We start from the raw sequence: 5,794 nt of genomic DNA, 5'->3' as shown, positions 1-5,794 counted from the left end.
ATCATAAAATTCCATCAGCTTTTCTGACAGCATGTTGTGAAATTCTAAACAAGGATGAGGAACCCGCAACCTCGAGGTCACATGTGGCCTTCTAGGATCTCAGGTGCATCCTTTTGACTTGGACTGCAAGTTTGACAGAACAAATCTTTTTATTAAGGGGATTTGTTCTGTGAGGTTTGGATTAAGTCAACGGGCCGCAATTGGTGTCCGAGAGGGCCACCTGTCACCTCAAGGCCACAACTTCCCCACCCCTGTAAAGGAATGAAGTAGGTTAGTGAGAAACTAGGACCTCTCACAGGTGAAATGAGAGGACTTACAAATTTGATTTCTAAGAAGAAATTTTTATCTGAGAGACTGGCCATTGCTTATACAAATTATGAAATTGTATCTAGAACAGTATATATTAAAGTAAACTAAATCTTGGTAGACCCCACATTTAAAGATTTTATATTTACCTTATTAGGGGTTAGTATGTAATCTCTTCAGATATGAATATATGTCAGCATGACAGCTTGTAGGTGGTCGTAGTATTTTTGAGTTTTGAGCGAACTCTCAAGTGCATAATTATACACACTGTATGTGTGTAATTACAGAACGTGACTACTTTCTTAATTTCTAATGATTATGCTTCAGGATGGATTTAAACTGGAAAGGATGAATGTATGTCCTTATATGAGTAAAATAATGGTAATTGTACCCAATCCTAATTTGGGGTGAGATACAATCTTTTGAAAATATATTTTGTTATATTGTTCTGAGTTTTGATTTCGGGTATGATCGTCTGAATTTTCATTAAGTCAATAGTCTATCACTCAAGGGAAAAGACATGGGCTGCTCAAAGGGAAATCAGAGAAATGCTACAGCTATGTGCCTGGTGAACACTGAGAGGATGGCTTTGCATAGGCAAATGTAAGAGGGTTATGACTCAGTTTCCTCATCTTGCTATTTCTTTTCTGAAGAAGAAATTTTTCCACCTGGTTAATCCTGAGCCAGGCTATAGCCGGGGAAGATATTATATTGTATATATATATATTATATTCTGTGAATAAGGTAGAATTTTGCTACATGATTCACTGATTCACTGTTATCTATGACTCTTCCACAGAAACAAAAAGCATTAAAGAAATTTTATCCTGATATTTTTATGTCAGGTCAGTTTATGCCCTCAAAGGGATAGTTTTGATTTTCTTATAATCATGTCCTTCTCCCTTCCTTTCATAGCAAATTTCCCTAACTAGGGCAGGAGACTTGTAAAAATTGTTGCTGTTTCTATATGATTCATCTTATTGTTGCAATACTCAAACATCTCTCAGTGAGTATAATAGGATGCAAGTATGAAAAAGATGAACGTTTTTCATTTTCCTATTCTGAATTTGTGGTCGCTAATTTCTTTCCACTTCCTAACCTAAGCAGCTAGATAAAAATCCTTAGGTTTGCACACCATCCCTTGGTTAATGATTATGCATTAGGATCAGGTCTGCACAACATCACCTCTTTTCTGCATGGTGTAATGAAATAGAGAGAGAGAGAGAGAGAGAGAGAGAGAGAGACAGACAGACAGACAGACAGACAGACAGACAGACAGATAGATAGATAGATAGATAGATAGATAGATAGATAGATAGATGGATGGATGGATGGATGGATGGATGGATAGATGGAAAGATACAGATATATCCTAAAAGTGGACATTAAAACAAAAATATGATATGATCAAGATGTAAAAAGAGGGCATAAGTTTCAAATTTTATGTAAAAATGTCCAATTTTAATTGAAGAGTAAACTTCACTTTGAGAAAAGCAACAAAATTTGACTGTTTTTAAGAAATACTATATATATGCATGCATATACATACATATGTATATATACATACACACTCACTATATGATTGTATCGTATGTGATTGTATTCCCAAACTGTTTCCACTAAGAATAATGACAAAAAGACAAATAAACATGATGGATGATATGTTTTAAATATTTTTTCTTTTGTTCCTGACGGTAATGAAGAAGAAGACTGAAAAGGTGTTGAAAAAGGTGGCAAACATCCTTCAAGTTCAAGTGAATATACTTGGATGAATTTTTAAAAATTTTTCTTCTTTCTTTCTTCTGGAATCTACAGATATTTGTCATATTTACTGATAAGTTCTCAAAATTGAATTAAGTATTTTAAGTGTAAAATCTCATTAAAAATAATTAAATACAAATTACAAATAATTTTTAAAAATATATTTAATATATAATACAGAAAAAATGTATTATATGTGATTACATATGATATGTAACATGTATATATTATATATTATAATTCTAAAATATATATAATAATATAATAATAAAAATAAAATTATAAATTGTATTTTTTTCCTATTTACAGGCAGACTAATATTATTAGGTAATATTAAGAGACAGAAAGGGTTATTTTCCAAGTCAGGCCCTCAAGGATCCTTTTTAAGACTCTTCTTGCATCGCATTAATGGCATTGTCCATATCAGGTACAGGGTTCAAGTAAAGACAGAATGAGCAAGCGTGTAAAACTGAAATTCTCTGCCTTTTCAGAAAAATTCCGGGTTGCTGATGATTATAATGTTCTTCATGTAGCTTTGTTGTTAATAAAATTACCCCAACAATATTTAAACTGGATTTCACCATATGAGCTAATTACTGGAAAACCAAATTTAGGAAGTTATATTAGGCCTTGCTAAATTGTCATAAGTCTAATCACTAGCAGATTTTAGCAACCTTAACCTGACAACCTCAGCAAGTGAGTTAGAAGTAGGGAGGCAGATCTACTAGGAAGAACCCCTGCACCTGCCCTGGTGCTGAGGTCTGTTTCAGAATTGCTGAAGGATAATGTTTCCAAGCACTAGGGGGCGATGTAGTGTTTCTTCGACAACAATCCTAAACTGATGAAATGCACATTTGGAGTGAGGTACCAGGAACAAGCTGATCAAGGAAACCTTGCGTTACTTAATATGGATAATCATTATATGACTTTTGTTTAATATTTCCTGTTCTTCTGTTTACCTGCAGAGGTATGTGCCCGTAGTCAAATGTGAACATATCCATAAAAACGGGGGAAATTGTCATAGAAACTCATGTTTCATTTCCTATTACTAATTATCTACGTATCTATCCATCAGTCTATGTGTCTGTTTGTTTGCTGGTTTATTTACTTATTCATTCATTCATTCATTTATTTACTTATTCATTCATTCATTCATTCATTCATTTACTTATTTATTTATTTATTCATTCATTCATTCATTCATTCATTCATTCATTCATTCATTTATTTATTTATTTATGGTAAGGCAAATGAGGTTAAGGGATTTGCCCAAGGTCACACAGCTAGTAAGCGTCTGAGGCCAGGTTGCTGCTCTATCCATTGTGTGACTTAGCAGTCTTTAAAAACATAAAGAAAAAAAAAAAACCTTTTCCATACTAAAAGAATGTCGAAGATTATGATGTGTGAAAGAATTATTTCTCTGCCCCTGGCATAATTACGTCTGTAAAAAAGACTCTTTAGAATCCTAGTTTTCTCTCAGGATTGTTTTTCCACCTCCTGAACCTGCGCTTAAGCCTAATAAAACCTAAGTTTTTACGTGTGTAATTTCAACATCGTGGTAGATTTATTTCAGCAGTAGTAACCTGCCACGCAGTCTCAAAGCACTCTTTTCCCCATAACAACATAAACAAGATCTGGATATATAAATTAAGAACAAGGAGGTGAGATTTCAACCCAGGCCTCCTGCACCAGAACCCATTCTATTTTTTTTTTTTCACTTGACAAAAGTTATTTATTTATTTCTAGCACAATTTTAAAAAATTTATTTTTGACTGGACTCAGATTTCGAGGTGGAGGCTCTCAGGGAAGACAGACGATGTCTCTTCGTGATCTGTTCTTGTCTTTTTTCTTTAGCCTCCTTCATTCTCTTGGCCAAAAGCTTAGCATATTCTGCTACTTCTTCCTTGTTCTTCTGGGTACGTTGTTTCTTCAAAGCAATGCGTCTAAGTTTGTGCTGCAAAACACCGAGAGTCACCAGACGCTGAATTTTAAGAGCCTTGGTCCTGGGTTTCTTACCTTCCTTGTTCAGGGACTTTCTCACAACGTACTGCCGGACTTCATCTTCTTTGGACAAGTTGAAAAGTTTTCGGATTCTGCTAGCTCTCTTGGGCCCCAGACAAGGAGGCACAGTGGTGTTTGTCAGTCCTGGTATATCCTTCTCACCCTTCTTCACCATAACCAAGTTGAGGACACTCAGGTTGGCATCCACAATACAGCCCCTAACAGATTTACGTTTTCTTTCTCCACTTCTTCTAGGGCGATAGCAGGAATGGCCTTTACTGAGCAGCAGGCGGACACGTCCATGAGCCAAAACACCCTGCTTCATGGGGAAGCCTTCTTTGTCATTCCCACCACTGATTCGGACCACATAACCCTTCCATTCATCCCCCAGCAGAAACTGCAGTGGCCATCCGATTCTCATAAAAGGTTCGCGGCTTTCTCTCATCGTCGACGTCGATGAGTTTCTGACAGCCAGTGGCTGGGAAAGAGATGTTGAGCTTCATCTTTGCACAGCCACATGCTTCAGACCTGCCACAGGAAAGAGCCAGAACCCATTCTATGACATCACACTGCGTGTCCTAGGTCCCCCAGTCAGCAGGGTTTCTCTTCTCCAATATAGCAGCACTCAGAAAAGTATTTAGTATAGGAGGAGGAGGTGACTGCCAGCTTGTTTTCACTTTTTCATTGGGTAGCCTACTCCAAACCCTCCCACAAAGGGTTCCTAGTACCTTTGACAGCTGCATCCTACAGGGCATAGAGTACCAGGCCTGGAATCAGGAAGGGCTGAATTCAAATTTGGTCTCAGACACTTAATTAGCTGGTGACCCTGGGAAAGTCGCTTAACCTCTGCCTGCCTCAGTTTCCTCAACAATAAAACGGGGATCATATTAGCACCTCCCTCCCAGGGTTGTTGTGAGTATCAAATGATACAATGGTGATAAAGTACTTATCAACACTGTCAGTGCTTTATAAATGTTAGTTGTCACTACTATTACTACATTGTGGTTGTTCACTGCTTTACAAATGCTAGTTACTACTGCTACTTGTACTACTACTACTACTTTTGGTTGTTCAGTTATTTGGGGTTTTCTTGACAAAGACACTGGAATGGCTTGCCATTTCTCTCTCCAGCTCACTTTTCTAAGCTTGGGGATTTAAAAGCACAGAACCACCAAAATATGCATACCCTTTTTGGGCAGGAAAATCAATGCATTTTTGGACGCTTTTAAAAGTCCTCTGAAGGAAGAACTTTGCTATACATCCCTCAATTCAGATGAGTGTTTTTTCTCTTATCATCCACTTATTCGTTGGAATTTTACCATGGCAAATCTCAGACCAGTTCAGTCACTGGCACATAGAGATAAAACACTTGGGAGAGAAAAATAGCCACGTTACAAAAGGGGCAGGTAACCAGCCCATGTCAAAGGTAACTCTGTTAACATGTCAGTATCTTTGACACTAACAATCATCAGTCAAGGTTGTTGGACGCTGAACTTTCCCACAGGTCCTTAGAGCTGGAGCCATCAGAATGCAAAGTCGACAGTGTCCAATGTGGTCCTCCAGCCAGGCGGGAAAGGTCTCACTTGACATCTCAGTCTCTATGTCCCTTGCTGCAAACACTCGTGACTGTTTTGCAAGAAGAGGCTTCCTCCACGGAAGCAGTTAAGGTAAAAATTAAAGAAGTAAACATCAACCCCCCAAAGCACGTTATAGGAACAGATCATTT

General features: G+C 37.4%; 1 pseudogene; it reads right to left on the bottom strand.

The window, feature by feature from the left end:
- Positions 1–3,790: 3,790 nt before the first annotated feature.
- On the bottom strand, positions 3,791–5,536 carry LOC140515400 (small ribosomal subunit protein eS6-like; annotated as a pseudogene).
- Between the last annotated feature and the right edge of the window lie 258 nt (positions 5,537–5,794).

This window comes from Notamacropus eugenii, chromosome X (assembly GCF_028372415.1).
Source record: "Notamacropus eugenii isolate mMacEug1 chromosome X, mMacEug1.pri_v2, whole genome shotgun sequence".
Lineage (NCBI taxonomy): Eukaryota > Metazoa > Chordata > Mammalia > Diprotodontia > Macropodidae > Notamacropus > Notamacropus eugenii.
Note: the sequence above shows the minus strand (reverse complement) of the source record. Positions and strands in the feature narration are given on the sequence as shown.